The sequence below is a fragment of the Homalodisca vitripennis genome, chromosome 8, assembly GCF_021130785.1.
Source record: "Homalodisca vitripennis isolate AUS2020 chromosome 8, UT_GWSS_2.1, whole genome shotgun sequence".
NCBI lineage: Eukaryota > Metazoa > Arthropoda > Insecta > Hemiptera > Cicadellidae > Homalodisca > Homalodisca vitripennis.
This window is the reverse complement of record NC_060214.1, coordinates 62,528,108-62,552,073: the sequence shown is the minus strand read 5'-3', so window position 1 is coordinate 62,552,073 and position 23,966 is coordinate 62,528,108.

Sequence of the window (23,966 nt, the reverse complement as noted above, 5' to 3'; positions counted from 1 at the left end):
AAGAATTAGAGGTTTGCCCAATGTAGTCCTTGGGACAAAACCTACAGGTTAGCTGGTAAATTGAATTGTTGGAGGTACAGTCCAATTTACCAGCTATTGGATAAGTTTTTTTAGTTACACTACTTTGGAATTGATCGGTCTTATCCATAATTTTTGCAAATACCACAACGTGGTTTATTACAAGGTTCACAGCCAAAAGATATAATTTTCATAATTTTTTTTTCCAACATGAATTTTGGGCCTTACAAGCATAATCTTTCAAATTTTTTAGGTCTCTTAAATACTATTCTAGGTGGCCTGGACAATAATTTTCTCAGTTAAGGGCGAGTTTTTTAAAATTTCATAGCCAATTTTCATAACTCTATTGAATTTGTGCAAACCAGGATAAAATTTTTGTTATAAATTTAGGATCATTTTGGAAGTGATTTGGAATAGGTTGTAGCCTTTTTTGGTTGTCTGAGCTGCCCGGTTCAAAAGTTTTGTAGGGTATCCCCTGTTGGAAAGAGCTTTAGTAAGTTTGCTTTTGTAAAATTTTGAAATCTGAAGCGTTTGTACATAAGGATTTGGCTCTAAGGGAAAGACTTTTTGGAATGGACTTTTTTACATGATTTGGATGCAGCTACTGTAATGCAAGTAATTCATTTTTGTTAGTACCCTTAACATGTATTTTGGTTTTTAAAATATGATTATCTAGAAAAACTTCAACATCCAAAAAAGTGACGATTTTGTGATTAATATTACAATTAAAGTTAAGACATGAAAATTTATTTAAACTATCAAGGAAATGATGAAGTTTTCTCTAACCCATGATTCCAGACTACAAAAATGTCATCTATAAATCTTAGCCACAATAAAGGAAGGAAATTTTGAGTTTTAAGAAAATTTTGTTCTACCAAAATCCCATAAAAAGGTTGGCGTATGATGGGGCCATTCGAGTACCCATCGCCGTTCCTTTAATTTGGAGATAGTTCTGATCCATGAATTTGAAATTATTCATTGTTAAAATTAAATGAATGAGTGAGTTAAAAAGTTTGTTGAAGGTTTAGTGTTATTTGGCCTTCTTTTCAAGAAAATGTGTGGCGGCTTCCAGACCACCTTGATGTGGAATGTTAGTGTAAAGCGATTCTACATCTATCGTTACAAGAATCGTCTCATCAGGAAGTGGCTGGTGAACATCCTTGAGTCTTGATAAAAAGTGGTCCGGTGTCTTTGATGTAGGATGGAAGATTTCTCACCAGGGGTTGCAGGTTGTCATCTACGAATGCTGAGATTTCGCTCTGTAGGAGAACCGATGCTTGCCACGATAGGTCTGCCAGGAGGTGGTCTCGGTGGTTTATGTATTTTTGGTAAATGGTAGAAAACTGGTGTTTTTCGGTACTTTTGGGACAAGAAGATTATAGCATATCATCTGAAAGATCCTCATTAGCAGCCTCTTGAGTAAGATAATCACGGATTTCTTGGTTAAATGCTGATGTTAGTTCTTCATCAATTTGTTTGTACGTAGAACTATAACTATCACTTAGCTGTCTTTCTGCCTCTTTTATGTAATCAACCTTGTTTAAAATTACAATAGAATTGCCTTTGTCCGAAGGCAAAATCATAATTTGATCATTATTTTTGAAGTGACCTAATTGCTTTTCGTTCAGCATGAGATATGTTTTTGGAATTAGGAAGACTGTCTGGCAGATCAGGATTTGAAATATTTGCCAAAATTTAAACTTTGGCTTATATGGAAAAACTCGGAAAACCGAGAAATAATCTAAGAAAGAAACATATTTTCTGAGGAGTTCCGAGCATTCTGGGTATAAATTATTGATTCAAGCTCTGTCAAATTTTGAATTTACAATGTCTGCGATTGGAAAAATGTTAATTTAAAAACTTTATATTCAACTTCGTTATATGAGTTTATTCAAGAAACTTATTTGTAAATATTAATACAAATTTATTTTTAACATCCCTTGTAAATTTACCTTATTGACTTCCAGCAATTTCTATTTACCTACATAGTAAAAATACATATTTGTCTAAATTATTCTTTAAACTTGAAGAATTAATATTTTGATCACTATATACTACAAATATGTTGAAGACATTTTTTAAAGATCAAAACATAGCCTAATTCAAAGTTTAAAACCTCTATGGTATTGTGCAGACACCTACGCCCTAAAAGACAGTCCTTTCTTAGATCTTATTTATTCAGGATTTCTATCGCTCTTGACGTAATTATTTAAACATAGTTTATCTTAATGTTGGGATAAAAGCCATCAAATTCTAGCAAAAGACTAAATAGTTATAAATTTGTAGGTGAGAAACAAATATTTACAGTTAAAGTAAGATGAAAATATTGTTAACGGTAGGATATTCTAACTAAATACAAACTTAGAGTCTATAAGATTCTATTAGTGATCTATTTTTATGTTGACCATTCATATCAAATTGTATGTTTATCCCATTTGGTATGACATATGTCGAGAATCTTATAATTTCTTCGAAGTGTGTTTTACATATACACTAACCTACTTTCGTCGTTTTAAAAGACATTTAAGTTATTTATAAAACTTTTTGAATGGTTATTAATCACATTATCATAAGAAACTAAATTACCTATTAGGCCATTTTTCCATTACTGAAATTAAGTTTGTACTCACTAACAACACTAATACATTCCTTTCTGTTAGAAATTATATTTTCCTATCCTAAAGTATATTCAAAGTACAAGGTTTGACATACATAAGAAGCATCTATCAATGGATAATGAAATAGGTTTAGATTTATAGATTTGCCGGTTTTTAAAAATTAAGATGCTACACAGATTTAACATTTCTTTCGTAATTAAGCATTACATATCAGTTCATGATGGAAATGTTACTCTTATTTATGTAAAGTAATTTCACAACTTCTAAATATAACTGTTTACCATACTGTAAACATATTAAACATATAGTTAAACGCCTTTCTGCATATAGTTGGTAATTTTTACTCTTCCAAGTTTCAATGTCACGTTTTTCAAACCAAGATAGTTTTGTTATAAAACATGTGTTCGTGACCTGGCTGATGAGTCGACGAGCCGCATATTCATACTTTCTTTATCCTAATTGCTATACCTTCAGAATTTTGTCCTCCACCATTGCACCAAGAGTTTATCTATATCTTAATAATATTTTTATCTCCTATCCACCCTCACCGATTTAGTCAACCCAAGTAACTACCCAATCGCTTACAAATTATAAATGACGTTGATAAATTACCCTAATGTAATATTATTTTTATATTTAAATGTTTCTGCACATATCAACCTATTTTCAGAGATATTGATCATTACTAAAGAACCGAATTCTTCAATACCCTCATATAATCTCCCACTTCCGACTGTTCCTTTTCTAGGAAATAAATGTAAGCACATTTTAATTTTAAAATTATTTTGGTTATTTTTATGTATTATTTTTTATATACATCATTTAAAATTGTAATACATATTTAAATAATGTAAATAAATTTCGTTTGCCAGGTATTTGATCTTCCGATCATATGTTAGTATGGTTATATATACGCAGATACGGTTATATACGGTTACAGATACAGCCAGATACAAAATAATTGAATTGTTAAACGTAAGGGCTCTGTGGTGTAATTGTAGCACATTTACCAGGAAAGTGAGAGATTCGGGTTCGAATCCGTATGGAGCAAGTACTTTTTATTTGTCAATGTTTATTTTATATATATATATATATATATATATATATATATATATATATATATATATATATATATATATATATATATAAGTAGATATGAATATGGGGTTCCTAGCGCACTTTCGGAGAGCCAACAGTAAATCAAGGGAAAATACTGTTTAAAGGACAATAAACGAATCTGTAACTCACGAATGAAAAATTAACCGAATCTATAGCTGTTTGCTTCTACTTTCTTGAGCTGTCAAATCAATCTATTTGAAATGTCTGCTACGAATAAACGAAAAATCTTCTACTCTACAAAATTGATAGTAACACAGTCTTTATCTTTAATAGTCTTCTTTCCAGTAACAATCAAGTGTAATTTATCATTTTTATTCAATTCTTTAATCTTTTTTTCATCCAAAACAGTCAAAAATCTATTTGGCAAGTGTACTTTGAAATCTTCCAACTCGGCAATTATTGTAAGCCCGAATTTATCTTTAATTTTATCCAATGTCACAATTTTTATACTTCTTATTTTCTTCTATATCAATCAATTTCTTATATTCTTTGAACTTTAAATCACCAACCTCATTTAATTCCTTTAGTAGCTCCATTTATATAGAACAAAAAATATATTATAGATTTTCTAAATTCCAATTTTATAGTGAATTTTCGAGAAATATCGTTCAAATTATCAACTTTTTAAGGTACATACAAACTGGTACTTTGAAAAATCCTGAAAAATCTACCGAATTATCTCTAATTATTGCGAAGTTTTAGCTTAAAAGTTGATAATTTGAACGATATTTCTCAAAAATTCACTATAAAATTGGAATTTAGAAAAAATTGGTAGTTAAAATTTTTCTTATATAAATGAAGGGTGAAAAAGTAACATGTCCGTTTTGTAAGAAAGAAATCCTAAAACATAACTATGATCGACATTATAGCTCAAAAATCCATTTAAAAAACAAACAACTTTACGAAAGTGAACTGAATTATTTGAGGAATTGGGCGATCATGAAAAGATGTACGATATAGAAAAATTGCGTGAATTAAAGAAAAGCTTTAAGGAAGATAAAAAAGATCTCAATCTATTTAATGATGAAAAAATTCAATCAATCGCTGAAAAATTGTCCATAGAAACAAACGATAAAACTAAGTCTGAAATGATCGAAGAAATTGATAAAACTCTTAACGAAAAACCTGAAAATATCATAGATGTAGAAGTTTTATCCTCAATACACGGTCTTTTCAAGCAATACATTTTAACAAACTTAAACGACAATTCCATGTCAATTTTACAAATACCTATCAATTATGAGGCCAGAAATTAAAAGTTTAATCGAAAATTTCAAGAAAATGTTAAAAATATGAAAGGTTATATCTCTTTGGAATGTGAATACGAAAGAACTTTAGTGAACGGTGAAACACAAACGTGTCCAATGTACTTTACTATAAAAGCAGACGAGATCTTTGATGTAAACGACTTTATTACTAAGCAATTTAATAAATTAACACATCGAGAACAGACAAATCATCCAAATAGAGGTTCTGGATGGACATTTAAAAGTTGTAAACAATTAGTTTTGAGCCTTAATAAACACGAATTTATGAACGCAGGATCATATATCGATTTTGCCTAAGAAAATCAAAGATAAGAAAGCTTGTATAAATATCAAAAATAAAGATGATTATTGCTTTATTTATTCTATCCGATGTGCTATTGAAAAACCCGCAAGAGACTGCGAAAGATCAAAACAATATGAAAAATTTGTAAATGACGAGATATTTTCAGGTTTCGAGTATCCAATGTCCTTAAAAGATATACAATCATTTGAAAAACGAAGTTACAATTCCAAGTATAAGTATCCTAAAATGTCTATCAATGTCTATACTTATGACGAAAAACTCAACATTGTTCCGTTACAAATTTCTGAAAAATATGATGCCGAGTTAGAAATTGATTTATTGTATGTTAAACAAGAAGACAAATCTCATTATGTTTTGATAACCGATTTAAATAAACTCGTGAGTTTCTCAGTTATCCAAGCATAAGGAAAGAAAATTTCTTTGTAGAAGATGTTTAAGCCATTTCTACAAATCTGGAGATTTAACAGATCATTTAGAAATTTGCAAACAACATGAAGTTTGTAAGCCAATTATGCCGTTTCCAGGTCAAACAACAACATTTACTAATTATCAAAAGAAATTTTCTCATCCTTACGTTATTTATATGGATTTTGAAAGCATATTAGAGAAGATTCCCACATGCAAAAGCAATCCGCAAAAATCGACTACAACCAAGATTCAGAAGCACATTCCTTATGGTTTTACTCTATATGTAGTGTCGAATGTGACCAATCGTATGTACAAGCGGATATGTTATCGAGCAAAAAATGAAGAAGATTTGCCAAATGTTCCTGCAAAATTGTTTGAAGAACTCAATAAAATATCAAAATACATAGCTACAAAATATAATTCTAAGAACAAAAAACCTATGAAATTGACTGAAGAAGAAGAAATTTCGTACCAAAATGCAAACGTTTGTCATATTTGCGAATGGTCTGCTTATGATGTTGAGTCAATTCAGTATGGTTTTTACTCCTGATAGTTGGAAAGATAAGAGTTATAATAAAGTAAGAGATCATTGTCATTTAACAGGTAAATTTCGAGGCGCAGCTCATTCATGTTGTAATCTGAATTTGAAATTTCCACAAAATATTCCAGTTTTCTGTCATAATATGTCAAATTACGATACTCATTTGTACATAAAAGAGATGGCTAAACAATATGGAAATGTTGATTTGATCGCAAACACAGATGAAAAATATATAAATTATTCTGTAAATTCTGGATATGGCTATGAGTTTGACAATGATAAGCCTAGAAAATTCATCAAGTTTTCGTTCGTAGATACGTTCCGATTCATGGCATCGTCTATTGAAAAGTTAGCTAAAAATCTAAAGAAAGAAGACTTCAAACATACAAATCATTTTATACAAGATGGACGAATATTGAACGCAATTCTAGATAGACAACCAAATGACGAAGAAGAAATCTTTAAAATTCTATCTGGAAAAGGTATATTTCCTTACGAATTTATCGATAGTATTGAAAAACTTGATTACACAGAAGAAGCTGAAAATTCAAGATTTTCTATTCACTTTTGACAGACGAGAGCATATCTGAGAAAGATTATCAACACTACTTGAGCGTTTGGAACAAATTAAAAGAGAAAAATCTTGGAAATTACTCTGATTTGTACAATATCCAAGATGTTTTATTGCTCGCTGATATATTCGAAAACTTCAGAAACATTTGTCTAAATTGTTACACACTTGATCCAGCACATTATCTAACAGCTCCAAGTCTCGCATGGGACGCTATGTTAAAATTTAACGAAAATAGAGTTACAATTGATTAGTGATTATAATATGTATTTAATGATTGAAAAAGGTATTCGTGGAGGTATTTCTCAATGTATTAAACGATATGTTAAAGCAAATAACAAATATTTGAAAGATTTCGATAAGACAAAGCCCGAAAACTATTTACTTTATGTCGATGCAAACAACCTTTATGGTTATGGTCTTATGCAAAAACTGCCGTTTAGTGATATCAAGTGGATGAATCCTAAAACATATACAAAAGAAGAGTGGCAAGAAACAATTTTAGAACTCACTGGCGACGAAGATTATGGCTATATTCTCGAAGTTGATCTAGGATATCCAACAAATTTACATGAACATCACAAGGATTTACCTCTTGCTCCCGAACATTATAAAAACAAACTTTGCACAACTTTACTGGATAAAACTGAATACGTTGTTCATTCAATAAATTTGAAATTCTATCTGAAACAAGGTATGATTTTGAAACATGTGAATAGAGTTATTGCATTTGATCAGAAGCCTTTTATGAAAAAGTACATTGATTTTAACACAAACATGAGAACCAAAGCTACAAGTGACTTTGAGAAAGATTTTTACAAGCTGATGAACAACTCAGTTTTTGGAAAATCTATGGAAAATGTGCGAAATAGATGTGATATCAAACTAGGAAATGAAGATATTTTCAATGAAACAGGCCAAGAAAACAAATTTCAAATGCTTTAATATCTTTGACGACAACTGTATAGCGAGTCACATGTTCAAACAAAAGGTTAAATTTAACAAACCGATCTACATAGGATTTTCAGTTCTTGACCTATCAAAATTGTTAATGTATGAGTTTTATTACGATAAATTAAAGAAGTTCGATCCAGATTTGAATCTGTGTTACATGGATACAGACAGTTATTTTCCTAGAATTGAAAACGAGATCCTTTTAAAATTATTAAAGAAAATATAGATGACTTTGATACAAGTGATTATCCAAAAGATCACGAATGTTTCACTACTAAAAATAAGAAGGTAATAGGGAAATTCAAAGATGAGTTAAATAGCGAAGTTTTAGAAGAATTTTGTGGATTGAGATCGAAAATGTACTCGTACAAATATCTAGACAAAAATCCAGTAAGATGCAAAGGGATTAAGAGAAGCGTTGTAAATAAAACAATAAATATCGAAAACTTGAAGAAATGTTTGTTCGAAGATAAAGAAGAATTTAGAGAGATGACAGTAATCAAAAGCTACAAACATGAGTTGTACACAGTTACCATAAAACAAGCTGGCACTAAACGCTAAACATGATAAGAGAATTGTCCTAGAAAATAAGATCGATACAGTACCGTATGGCTATAAAAATGAAGCGAAATCTGATATATTAGACGAATTAAATAAACTTGGAAACTTTGAAAATTGAGAAATAACCGGATGTTTTTACGAATATGAATTGAGAAAGTCAAAGCTGTAATTTTTTCTATATAAATGGAGGCCCAAAAGAAGTGTACAAAGTGTCAAGAATTTAAAGATTTTGAAGAATTTTATAAGAATAAGCAAAGAAAATATGGATTTGAATATAATTGTAAAAACTGTCATAATAAATATCATAAAGAATTATACGATAAAATGGAAAAATTTACTTTAGAAGAGAAAGAGTGCACACGGTGTAAAAAGGTTAAGAATATTTCAGAATTTTATAATCTCCATTATAGTAAAGACAACAAACAAGCATATTGTAAAGATTGTGCTAAACAAATCTTTGCTAGACCAGTTCTTTGCGTATGCGGAAGAGAAATTCAACATTTCTATAGTCTTAAAAGACATTTACAAACAAAATATCATAATTCGAATGTTTAGTAAAATTTAGAAACATTTTCATCGTGTAATTTAGATATTCTATAAATCAGTCGAGATTCTGCCATATTTGTAGTAAAATGATTACCGTTGTGTAAAATATTCAAAGATTCTTTCATTTGGTTGTAGAGATTTATACTATTTGGATCTCCATGTCTTAATAAAATTTCCATTTCTGGGTAATCAATTTCAAGTTCTTTCAATCTTTTCGGTATTTCTCTCTTTTGAGCTCTGATAACGTAATAAGGATATTCCCACATGTGATTCTTTTTAATTAATACAAAAACATGGTGTTTTTTCTTAGCAAAATCTTTACAAACAAGGTCTGGTTTCATTAAGTCAATTTTTTACACTTTGTTTTTGCGATTATTTCCGTTTTGATTTCATCTTTAATTTGCAAGTGTTTTACTTCATCCTCTAAATATTTAATCTTGTTTTCAAGTTTGTACTCACCAAGTTTTGTAATAGAGGGCAAAACTTCTTTTGTAACCCAATTTTTAAACAATTTCGCTTCTGATTTATGCGATCTCAAAATTAAAGAATAAAGTCCAGATTCATTAACGAAAACAGTGTTGTTTTGAAAGTTTGAAGGTAAGCTATTCAATAGCTCCCCTTGATTCATTGTCTCTTTAAACGTTAATTTATCATCTTCGTCAACGTTTAATCTGATCGTTTGCATAGTATTTTCATATTCTAGAATTTTTGCAAAATCTTTAGCCTTAAACCAGATCATATTGTTTTCGTCTACAATCGTTAAGATATTTGTGTTATTGAATTTTAGTTGATTATTGAGTAGGCCTACAAGTGACTCCATTTAGATAGAAAAGAATTTTAACTAGTAATTTTTATTTTGAGTGTAAAGTCCAGATTCATTGATAAAAACGGTGTTTTTTTGAAAGTTTGAAGGCAAGAACGATTCGTTCCCCCTTGATTCATCATTCTTTCGACAATCTTAAATATATTGTTGTTTTACTCTCATTATTTAATAAATTTTCCCTCAGAGTCTTGTATAGTTAGAACGATTTTTTGAATTCTTTTAATATTTTTTCTAATTGGAATATAATCGATTTTATTCGGTTTTTCACTGATTTTTGATCCATAAGCAACATTTGGGAAAAAAAGTGTACAAAATTTCAGATTCTTTGTGTAATTGTTCGGTATGATTTTCAAAACTAGGTTCAACGAGATTACAATGTACTTCAATTACATCGAACGGTCTAAATTTTGGCGTTTTTATTTCCTAAATATACCTGATTTGGCTCAATAGTTTCTTGAACAAACCCTAATAAATCTACTATAATTGCTGAAAACATTATTGTTACTGGTGATTTTATTTGAATTTTATTAGAGAGATAATTTTTTTTTTTTGCATTTCAAACTTGTTTTCGTCAAAGTTTAAAGATTTATCTGATTGTTTGAATGTTTTCAGATAATTTTAAGGGAATTTTTTATTTGATCGAAGGTATAATATCCTTTGTTTAAACCATAATATTTTGTTATGTTCTTCTCACTAAATCCTGTACAATAAGGAGAACTTTCACTAATATTTATTACAAAATTGTCAGAATAAAAACCGCTTAAAACCGATAAAATAATTTGATTCATCCTCTAAGTGTATAGGATGTTCCAAGTTTAAAAATAATTGAGAGCTTTCTGAAGTCAACTTGAACAGCTTCATTTTCGCTATTTAAATGGAAAAATTTTTAAAGCAAAAAGATCAGATAAAACTTCAAACGTTTGAAGAAATTAAGAAAGATCAACCAATCAGATTGTTAATTGTTGGTTCAAGTGGATGTGGAAAAACAACTTTATTATTGAATTTTATCTACAATAGGTTGATTCCTTATTCCAATTTGTATGTTTTTAGTAAATCTTTAGAACAAGACGCCTATAAAAAATTACAAGAAAGATTTGAAAATATTGAGAAAAACTTAAACAAAGAAATATCACATTTTTATAATGCTTCTGAGGACATAGTTCCGTTAAGCAAATGTAAACCCAATTCGTTAATCGTTTTTGATGATTGTATTTTGGAAAATCAGGACGTTATTAAGGAATATTTCGTAATGTCTCGTCACAAAAACATATCTTGTATCTATCTTTCCCAATGCTTTTCAAAGGTTGATAAACAAGTTTATAAGAAATAATTTGAATATGTTGTGTGTTTTTAAGCAAGACGATCACTATTCGAGAAAGATTTACAACAATTATGTGGGATCTGATATGAGTTTTAACCACTTTAATGAATTATGTGATAAAATTTGGAAAGAAGACTATGGATTTTTAACTATTAATCTAACTTTGAAGCCTAAAACTGGTAAATATTTGAATAAATTTTCTAATATAAATGCTGCTCAATGGTATGACAAATCTACTTGATAAAATATTTGTTACAATTATTTTTACATTATCTTTACTTTTTATTTACATTATGAAAATAACAGAAAAACGGTAAATCTGTTCACGTTCCACGTTCACGTTCATGTTTCACGTTCGTGTTTACGTTTCACGTTCATGTTTTACGTTCGTGTTTACGTTTCACGTTCGTGTTTCACGTTCATGTTTTACGTTTCGTGTTCACGTTTTTACGTTCCACGTTCACGTTTCAAAATTTTTCTAATTAAATGGTGAACGTAACTTCTGAAGAAGCGAAAAAACTTGATCAAATCGAAAAGAAATTAATCAAAGAATTTAAAGAACAGATTCGAATTGATGAAAAAGAACAAGAATTTATTCAAAAAATCAATCAACCTGTAACTTCTGCAATAAAAAACGTTGAGGGCAAAATTGAAAATGTTTTAAGTGATAATCAAAATTTGATGAATTTGGTTCCAGTTGTACGACAATTTGCCGATATTTCAATTCCAGAATCTGAAGAGTTTGAATTGCCAAAATTACCATCTTCAACACCATTTAGACCTCGAATCATTGAAGACTCTACCATAGTTGAACCAATAAGTCCTGGAACAACGGATATAATAATTGGTGAAATTGGTAAAAAATTTCTTCCTAGAGCAAAGGATGATAAATTTTGTTTGTATTGGGACAGAAAAAAGAGAAGTTTTATGATTGGAAATTTACCCGTTAATTTTGAACATAATGATATCATTATTAATGAAAAAACATATGAAGGAACTCAAGGTTTATGGAGATTATTAACAGACTATGACGCTCCAAAAGATAATTTATATTCTGAAGAAGATTTGAAAAAGTATACAGAAATTTTATGGGAATCTGACTCAATTTACAAAAATAATGATCCATCTACTAAGAAACCTAAGTCAAGTAGAGGTAAAAAATATATTAACTTAATTAAACCAATTTGGGAAAAAAGAATCGAAGGATCAGGTGTGAGAAAATACAGTGATAATAAGATTGAGTACAGATATATCGACGATTTTACAAAACTCGATGGAATTATAAATTATATTTATGCTCAAGAAAAGGCTGGAAACAACAATTTTTTGAACGAAAAGAAAGCGATTAAGGATTTTATTTCGAACAAACTTGATGAAATGATTGAAAAACCTGATGGAATTAAATATTTAAAACGAATTTTGCCGACAATAAGTTCATCTATGATTGAGGGTAGTGGACTTTTGAATGATTTTATCAACAATTTACCTTTTGAATTACACGTACCAACTTATCAGTATCTGGGGCCTGGCACAAAAACTCGAAAAAAGACTAAAAAGAGGAGATCCTGGTATATAAATAAATTAGATCAAGCTGCTATGGAACACGATATTTTTTATGCAAAACATAGAGACACAAATTCCAGACATATAGCAGATAAAGTTTTGCAAGATAAAGCAATGGATAGATTTTTATCAAAAGATGCTAGTTTAGGTGAAAGATTTGTTGCGCTTCCAACAGCTGGAGCAATGTTTTTGAAGAGAAAACTAGGAATGGGAATCGAAGAGAACTTGAAATTTTAACTATATAAATGGAGGTGAATGTAAATTTCAGCAAAAATCAGAAAGAAAAAATAAAATCCGCTTTTAAGAAGAAAATACCCGTTAGTATTCAATTTAAAATAGATAAACTAAAAAATGGCGAAGATAAGATATTTTTAACAAATCGACAATACAATAAACTCGAAAAACATAAGAAAAACAATAAAGGAACCAGAATAGAATTTTCTTATAATCAGTTGAAAGAACTTAAAAATGGTGGACTTTTGAAAGATTTATTAGATTTTGGAGAAAATATTCCAGTTGTTAAAAATGTTGTTCCTTATGTTCGTAAAGCTGCTCCAATCGTTAAAAAGGATGTGATTCCTATTGTTCGAAACATTTTAAATTGGTTAGATAAAGAGTTGGAAGATGTTACAGGATCTGGATTAGATGAAAAAACTTTGAATTACGTGAAATCAAACATTGAAAAAAAAATTTAAACCTTTAACATTCGGGGAATTGGAAGAAATCTGCAAAAATATTAAACATTTTAGAGGAATCTTCATGAGAGATACATTACCTGAAAAAGTTAAGAAATTTGAATGTGGAATTGTGAATTTAGACTCGATTATGGGAAGTGGAACGCATTGGATTTGTTATTATAAAAATGATAAGAATGCATGTTATTTTGATTCGTATGGAAGAATTGAGGACAAACCACCTATAGAATTGATTAAATATTTTAAAAAATAAAGCGTCTACTACAATGATTCTCAGATTCAAGACTATAAAGATCCCCCAATTTGTGGTCATTTATGTGTTTTTGTGTTGAATGAACTGAGTGATGGTAAAGATTTTAAAGAAGTTGTTAACAAATTATTACTTAATAAATATGGATTCACAAAATATTTTTGACGTATTTGGAACACAAATTATTCAAAATGTAGATAATAGTTTGAATTTTGATAGTTTGAGAAATGAGTTTGATAACAAGTTAGAAAATTTATTACAAAACCTTCCAGATTCAGATATGTTTGCTGTCGAGATTGAAGATTTTAAAGCAGAATATGATAAAAAACTTGCAAATTTCATGAGTTCAAATGAAGTTGCTGATAAAATAAAAACATTGAAAAAAGAATTTGAAGATGGTGCAAAAAAAATATTTACCAATTTAATGTCTCATATCGAAAAAGCTGATACAATTACTGAAGCGATCAAAGTTGAAAAGAATTATGTTAGTTTGGCTAATAAAAAAAGAATTGTCGGTGTTCGACCCGGTATTGACAAACATGATGTTGTTGTTAAAGAACAAATTTTAAAACCTCTAAAATTATCAGAAAACATCGATATTGTTGATTTACATGATCCGAATGTTAAAAATGCCTTAGATTTTAAAGGAAAAAGAATTAGCAGTGTTAGTAAAGGAATTAATCCATTTGATGTTGTTGTAATGATTCAATTAGAAGATCCTATTAAAATGTTTAATGAACTAAAACAAAATTATGAGAATCATAAACAGCATGTTAAAGATTTTACAACAGAAGTCTATGAAAAACTTGATGAAAGAAGTAAAAGATCAGTAGACGATGTTGGTGAAATTAATGAAAAACTTACTAGATTTAATGAGTCTTTTGATAAGTTTAGTTTAGATGCTACGAAAACTTTTGAGAATATTGGTCATAAATTTGTTGAATACAATGATTCTTATGCTGTCAAATTTCAAAAATTAGAAGAAAAAATTAATAAGTTCGAGGAAGATCTTACTGAAATAGGTATTCTCGCAGGGTTTTATGCATGATAAAATTTCCTTATATAAATGACGCTCATATATTGTGTGAGGTGTAAGGAAAAAACTGAAACAAATGATATAAAATACTATGCAATTATCAATGGAGTTAAAAGAGTTTCTGGAAAATGTGCTGAATGTAACACTAAAAAGAGCCAATTTATAAAAACTTGATTTTGAAATTTTTTCCTAATAAATAGAGATGGCGGGACATTACAGTGCTTTCGATCTTTTTATAATGCAACACGAAAGAGATTTGAAAAAAAGAACATTGGGATGATATTTCTCAAAAATATGAATTATCCGAAGATATGATGAGATTATACGTAAACAAATTGAATTGGTATAACATTGCTAAATATCAAAATCTGTCCCCAGAGTTCATTCAAGAAAAATATACATTATCAATTAAAAGATCATATGTCTGTTCTTTGTCTCTATCAACACTTGAGTATAAAATTTTTGGATGAAAATAAAGATACAGTTGATTGGAACAATATTATAGATAGCGGTTACTATCCTGTGCAAATTTTATTGAAATATGTGACCGAGATCGCAAAATTTAAGGAAGAGAATCCCGAATATGACGAAGTAGATCATTAAAAATGACTAAAAATTTATATCTTTTCTTATAAAAACGTACATTAGATCGATGAAAAAATGATATCTTTCTTATACATGATGTTTAAAATTTCTAAATTTTCTCTTATTAAATGGCGGACTACAGAAAATATGCTAGTGATATTGAAAGGGCGGAGTTTAAAAATTTCTATCCAATTAGTAAACAACATTTGAATGAACCGAATAAAAGAACTGAGTTTAATATTGATTTTGGAGATAACTTTTGCTCGTCTAACTTCCAGTTTTATATTTCTGGAACTTTAACAAAACAAGATGGTCAAGCATATCTTGGAACTGATAATGTTAGATTAATCGATAATTTTATACCGTTTTTATTTTCTAAGATTGAAGTAAGAAAACACAATAAATTGATAGAAGAAGTCGAAAACTGTGGCCAATTAAGCACGATTAAAGGAACTATTTCGTATTCAAAAAGTGATTGTTATTTCTCAAACTTCTAATGGCTTTGAATCAGATTTTAAATTTGGTGTTTTTGAAGCAGCTGGAAATTTATCTCATTTTGGATTAGGATTTTTTGAAAATATTACTATTCCGATCTATAAAGGAGGATTTTATCTAAGTTTTATAAGAGCAGAAGACGATGATGTGATTCTGAAGACTGCAACTGGAAATGTTATGCCTGTTGATGGAAAATAACAATTACAGATTTTTTTATTAGAGTTCCAATGATTGATTATAAAACCACGAGTAAAATTAGGTTGATTGATGAAATTACAAAAAGTCAAAAACATTATGTTTAATTTTCTAGATTGGCAATGTATTGAACAAAAAGGTATTTCCGGAACAACTTATTCGTTCGATATTACAAATATTTATAGAAATATCTTCAATCCCAAGTTCGTTATCATTGGTTTTCAAACAGGTAGACAGAATAATCAAGAAAAAAATCCTTCAAAGTTTGATAGTTTGGATGTAAAAAATATCAGAGTAAAATTAAACGGTTCTTATTATCCAGATGAATTACAAAATTTAAACATTTCAGGAGGTCTTTTCAGAATCATGTATCAGATGTATCAAGATTTTAAGAAAGTTTACTGTAATAATAAGGAAATGTATTACAATCCTAAAGAATTTTTAGCGAATAGACCTGTTTATGTCATTGATACAACAAAGAGTAATGACAAATATTTCTGGTTCAAAGAACGATATAATTATCAATATGGATTTTCAAAATGCTATTACTAACTCGACATGTTATGTGGTTGTGGTTTCTGAGAAATTTTTAGCCTATGATGTGATTAAGAACGATATTAGAGAAATTCAGTAAAATTTTTGAAAAAATCGTCTTATTGTCTATATTATTCATTGGATAATTCTACAACTTTACAGAATTGTTAAAGACATTGATATAAGTATTCATTTTTAATTTCAAAAGAATATCTTAAAAAATGGGGATGATATTAACAAAAAACTATTCCAAGGTCATCTTAAGGGTTGGACCGGAAGTTATAATTTTAAAAAATACTTTAATATTTACTGATCCTTTATACCAAATTTCAGCAAAAAAGCTCCAATAGTTCTCGAGATATAAGAGTATTAAGATGAGGGATGATTGGGGTAGATTTTGAAAATTTTGTTATTTTCATGAAATTTTAAGTTGAACTCGCTTGTTTTTGAAGTTTCAGATTTTTCTGATTATTTTTTTTTATTTTTTTTTATGAATATTAAGAAATAGGGGATGATTTCACCCTTATGGATAAGTTAAGTCGAAAGAGTTAAGTATTTACTATATGTGTACCAAATTTCATTAAAATCGGTTGAGTGGTTTTTGAAATATAAAATTATTAATAAATTTGTAAACTAGCACTCCTAATTGAACAACTTACTTATATAGCAGAGATATAGCTTATAACTTTCGAGACTCTCCGTAGCTCAGTTGACGCTTGCCTTCAAAGCCTGTGGTTCTGGGTTCAAATCCCAGAGCTTCAGGCGCGCTTTTTATTGAGGAAGACATGGTTGTCGTTCAGTGGTTGGGGACAAGTCTTTACACGAGTGGCCATAGTGTAATGACTATAGAACAAGCCGAGTAATGACAACTGTGGTTGGCGCGCCATTTGCTTCCTCACCTTTCCACATCATTCCTTAATTCATTCTCTTCCTTAATTCGTTCATTACATTCTCACATCGTTCATTAATACAACATTACACTTACAAAACACCCGACACAAATTCCCTAATTGAATCTCTCCATCAACTTCTACACAGTAGTTACCAAAGAAAAAATGAGACTTGGGAACAAAAAAATTCCAGAGTCTAAGACCCGAATTACAGCTCCTAGCCATTAACTTGGTTGGACAGTAGCAGTGCAGGGCCAAGTCTCTAAACAATAGACACCGTAGAAGTTGAATGTGATGTGATTCCCATAGCGCAAACACGCACACTAACAACACTACACCAGAGACACAATCATTCATTTTGTATGTCTTTCATTATATCGTAATGAATTGCTGAATGGCAAACGTTTCTCTTTTCTTCGTCAGAACCACACACACACAATATATCTGTTTCGTAAATGTTTTTTCCATATAATTTATCCCAATCTACAACAAAAGCGTGATCTCTTATAAATTCCTTTGATAAATCTTGTTGTTTACAAAGACTTGTTAAAAAACTAGCTGTATGCATATTTCTTGTCCAGTATGGATATTGTCTTCTCAACATTTCAACAAATAAGCAATGAAATTTAGCATAAAAGCGATGAAATATGTCAGATTGTTGGTGTTTTAGTTTATTTTGTAAAAATCGGAATATTTTTCTTATTTTTCTATTATTTAATTTAAAATCTCCTATTACATTTAACATATTTATACTATCTAAGTTGTCTGTAATAAATTGCATTGAACACTTTTTAGTACTTAGAAGTTCTCTGAATTCGTTTTCATTTAAGGATTCGTTTTCACTTAAGGAAAATATCAACATTTGTTTAACATATTTAGGTAATTCAAAGAAGTCTTTATAAACTATTTCCTGTGGTAAGTTCTTTAAATGCTAGAAACTGAAGTGATTTTGGAGAGTTCATGTTGTTTGATGACTATTTAGTAGAATAGATTTTTTATTTAAGAAAAAATAATTTGCTAAATTCATATTATTCTCTTTCATTCCTTCTAAAACTTCAAAAATATACTCTTTCGTTGATGAAAAATCTCGATTTCTTCCGGAATAATCTTTGTAATCATAGACAAAATATCCTAAATAGTTGAATAATAAAATAAAATCATTTCTATTTATCTCGGTAGTTGAAATATAAACATAAACATTTGTGCTAAAAAATTATATCTCGGCAGAGTTAGTTCCATAATCTCCATTTATAAAAAAATCTTTTTGTTTAAATGGAAGAGTATAATGCCAACTGTTACAAGTGTTGTAATAGAGGAGAAATTATTGATAAAAGATATTTAGTTTGTAGAGATTGTAATTTAATTTTGTACGAAAGACCTAAACATTTCGAAATAAACTAACACATTTGAATAACCTGCTTACAAAATTGCAATATGGAGGTAAAAAACAAACAAAATTTGTTACAGAATTTAGAAAACAGAATAAAAATTTTTACTTATCTCTCATAACCCTTGAAAAAATTATTTTCCTTTTCAAAGAATACATTAGGTTTGTAGGTATCGATACACACGTTTATTATGAGAAGATTTTACCTATAATCTTTCACTATTTGGATATTGAATTTGATTATGATTTTAAGCCAGAAATCCTCGATGATTTTATAGTACACTTGGAAAAGATAAATAATGAACCTCGTGAAAAGAATGTGGTTTTACTCACATTCTCCCCGACTTCTCGAGTGATTGTTAGCAAATTCCATCATTTCCGTTTATAAGTTTTAATTTATAGTTTATTCGTAGCAGATTTGACAACATTTCCAATAGATTGATTCTAAGGAGATTTTACATTAAAAACTGCTCAAGAAAGTAGAAGCAAACAGCTATAGATTCGGTTAATTTTTCATTCGTGAGTTACAGATTCGTTTATTGTCCTTTAAACAGGAATTTCTATTGATTTTCGGTCGGCTCTGAAAGTGCGCTAGGAACCCCATATTCATATCTACTTATATATATATATATATATAGGTATAAAAGAAAACAAATCACGTTTCTTCAACTCGAAATGCTTAATATGTCGTTACTTTTCAGTAACATTATCAAAAGCATGTATACCATAAAATATAAACAATAATATAAGAATGAAGGTTATAAAAAACATTGGAAACAACAAAATCATATGGTATTAAAGAAGAAAATTAAACATGTAACCTTTCATAAACACAGAGATAGATAAAATGTTTGAATAATAAATTTAAATTAGCTGTGTCTCAAATTTAATCCAACTGGTGATTTTGATTGAAGAGCCATTATGTTTGCTTGGTCATATCTTCTTAGTAATAATTTTGTGTATTCTTTATTGTCATAGTTTTGAAACTTCTTGATGCCAATTAGAGAGAAACAATTTTCAAAGGTTTTCTTTGTGTTGGACAGCGTGTGCAGATACGGGTCTAAGTAAATTTTGATGTCGAACATCGACACGATGATTGTTCATCCTCAGCCTAAGTGACGTAGATGTTTCTCCAGTGTAGTCTTTAGGGAAATGTTTACAGGATAATTTATAGACTACATTTTCACTGTTACATGTGATATCTTCTGCAATAGAATATTTTTGTGCGTAACGCAGCTTTTGTAACAGTTTGTAGATTGCATCATATTGCATATTCCACAGCGTGGTTTATTGCATGGATGGCATTTATCTTTGAAATTTTGACTGTTGTCTTTATCTTTAATATATTTTGGATGAACTAATAGATTTTTCAGATTTGGTGGTCTTTTGAAAATAATTATAGGAGGTCTATTAAAATAATCCTTTGTTTCTGGAGATTGTTCCAATATTTTGTAGGCGGTCTTCATAATTCCATTTACTTTGTATAATCCAGGATGGTACTGAGTTACAAATTTGGCATCTTTTTTCACAACACTTGGTTTGTGTTTTTAGGCTTAGATATTTCACTGTTAATTAATTTTGCAGGGTATCCTCTGTTGATTAATGAATTTGATAACGTTGTTACATAATTTTGGAAGTCAGTGTCATCTGTACATAGATTCTTAGGTCTTAGAGCAAGACCCTTGGGTGTAGATTTCTTTACATACTGTGGATGGCAGCTATCATAATGTAAATATTGCATACTATTTGTGTCCTTTGACATGAATTTAAGTTTTAAAACGACCGCTGTTTAATAAAACGTCTACATCAATGAAGGTCACAGAATTATGTATATATATATATATATATATATATATATATATATATATATATATATATATATATATATATATATATACATACTATCCAAAATATTTTTATATACAAACATCAAACATCCATATTAATTGCCTACATGATCTTTGCATTATGTATTATCACTATCATTATTAAACAAATATCATCTCATCCACTGAAACTACTAATAATATTTTATATATTTTATATTTATATACATATAAATTAATTTTATATATATATATATATATATACATTATATGTATAAAAGTTAAGTTAGGTTTCATATAAGATTTGTTGTTGGTAAACTCATTTCTTGAGAAACCGATGCAAACTTTATTTAGGAAAAGAAACAATAACACTTACTACGTGAATTGTTTTTTTTTTCAATAGGAGCTAAGTGCAAAATTTTGGTAAAGAGATTTTAATTTGTTTTGTGGTTCTATGTACCAACGGGAATCCATATCTAAAAGAGCTAAGTGCCAATTCATTTTCTAGGTAGTTCATATTATTGCTCAAAGAATGCGCTGGTTGTAACTGAGCAGGCTCTCCCAGTCTATTGGAGCTAAGTGCCAGTGCTGCCACTGGTGACACTAGCCTGCACTAGAGATGTTCTGTTTACTTTTCTGTACCGGTATCACTCAGACACTGGATAATACCACGAAAGCTTTTCCTGTTAATAATGATGTACCAAAAACCTCTTTTAAAAATAAAACAAAGAAAACTTCGTGAGAGTGGCCAAACCTTCAAAATCGGAACAAAGAAGAAGGGATATAAAGATATTCCAGCCAAGGATCCTGATTATGTAAAGGTAGGTTTGGTTATGTTTACTTCCAAGTGATGCTTAGGTTTATTATTCTGTTTACTGTTATAAACCATTTTATAAGTACAAATATACAATTTAGTTCATACCTACTCTTTGTCTCGTATGCTGGTATATAAGTTTTAAACAAAAATTTCCCTCATTCTAACCTGCTTGAAGTCATTGTATTTCTGGTTGTGACTAGTAGGCCTAGGTAAACCAGCTCCGCGTTTTCTTACTAGGTTGGCCTCTATAACCTAAGTAAACCTGTGTACGTTATCTACGTTATTTTTGTTATTTCAGGTACAAATACTTAATTTGTGTACTGAATAACCAAGTTTAATAATAATAAATTAAACCTCATTTTTATCAATAAACTTTTAATTTCAAGAGCAATGCAAGTGCAAGAATAGTTGCAGTCAGTTATAAGATGACCATAAGTTGAAGTTGTTTGAAGAGATTCATACTTTGGATGGGACAGGCCAAAAACAACTACTTGCTTGGCCTGCTTACGGTGATTCCTATTCAAAGAAGACGTCATGGTATGTATAAGAGCCGCAGACAGTGTACTGTGAACTTCATGGTACCTGATGGTAACGGGGGACATGATAACGTATGTAAAAAGCTTTTTATGGCGATATTTGGTGTTAAATCCTCCAAGCGAATGCAAATTTTGGTGAAAAATAAAAAATAGGATATATTTCTGTATCAGAAAAGAGGGGAGGTATAAAACATTTTAAGTTTACCCTGGCTGATCGAGATGAAGTTAAGAACCACATACAATCAATCCCTACTGAGCCTAGTCACTATAACAGAAAAGAAGATGACAATGTATACGTAAGTCAAGATCTAAACCTTAACCGGTTATACAGGGCGTTCAAAAACAAGAACACAGGAAGTAATGTATCCTACATATTTTATGCTACTGTCTTTCGCAATGATTTTCCTACAATTTAATTTAGAAACCACGTAGTGATACGTGTAAGACCTGCGATAGATTAAAAATTTAAACTTGCAGTAGGGATTCATTGGTGGTGTTAAAAGCCAAAAAAAGAACAAAAATTACATCACCAAAAGGCTAAAGCAGCATATAGCGCTATAAATAAATGACTGTACCTGTTCAACATTACCAAGCAGTGATACTTGTACTGTCGTTATTGATTTGCAGAAAGTATTTCCCCTTCCGAAGCTAAGCCACACTGATATGTAATATGCACGTCAGCTGTCTGTGTTTAACTTTGGCATACATTTAGCTGGCAGTAGTGATGGGGTTATGTGCCTATGGCATGAAAAACAGTCTTCTAGAGGTGGTAAACATATGGCGTCATGCCTGCTCAGGGCTTTGAACAACATTGACACTACTTCAAAGCGTAATTTGGTTGTCTGGAGTGATAACTGTTGCGGCCAAATTAAAAACCGTATGATAATTTTCCTATACATGTACTTGATTGCTACCAACACTTTCGACAGTGTCGAACATAAGTTTCTAGTAGTAGGTCATAGCTTCTCTGCTGCGGATCGGAATTACGCACTTATCGAGAAACGATGGAAAAAACGTGCATGCAGAGACCACTGATGATGTTAAACAGTGAATTATCTCTTCACACCACCAGAGACCATTCTATGTATTGGAAATGAATGGAAAATTCATCGATTTTTACAAGGAAGCAGAATTTATCATAAACACGAAAACGCTGGGAATATCTAACGTGTGTCAAATCAGAGTCACCAATGTAGCAACTGGCGTGTGAAGACAAAGAAGTCTTTTTAGTGATCTGGAAGCTTGGGAAACCCATACAGTTCTAAAGCCTGGCACAACAATGGACGATATCAACTCTGTGACCTTCACTTCTCTAGAGGAGGGAAAAATAAGTGAAGCAAAGAAGGCCGACATAGTAAAAATGCTACCATACATCTCCGAAAAACAGACCTTTTTCAAAAGATTTTGTCGGACTAATTGAAAGAGACAATGTATCCTAATCATAATAATATAACTTAATTGTTAATACATTCATAAAAATTTAAGTTACTTGTAATTAAAACTATGAGGTTGTTCCTTTTTATTAACCTGGACTTAGCTCTAATAGATTTTAACTACATAAGGTACTTAGATCTTTTTGACTTACTCACTTTTAATATTCTTTTACCATATAACGTTAAATCAGGTTGATATTATTTTGACATATAACCAATAATGTACCTCAAAGCAATGAAATTAATATTTTTTAAACTATCCAAAAAATTATAATTTTGGTACTTAGCTCCATTTGAAAAAATACTATTCACGTGGGTTAGCTCACATGTCGCGGATATTTATTTACATTTATGTTACTTTTGTTTATGTTTTTGGGGCAGCTAATCTTTTAATCACCATAATTTATATTGAAATGTTCCCTGATTTATAAATAAGGAAGTGTAATAATAAGTTAGCTTATATATTAAAACTAGACATACTGCACATTCTATATTAGGTCAAATGTTTTGAAAATAAGAAAACCTACCTTATAAAATATATAAATATACTGTTTTTTAGTCTTTATTTTAGTATAACCAACAATTGTTTTAAACTTGGTTTTTTATTTTTACTGTTTTCAAATTAAATAAAAAGCTGAGGGACTTGCTTTTGAGTCATGATTATAAACGTTT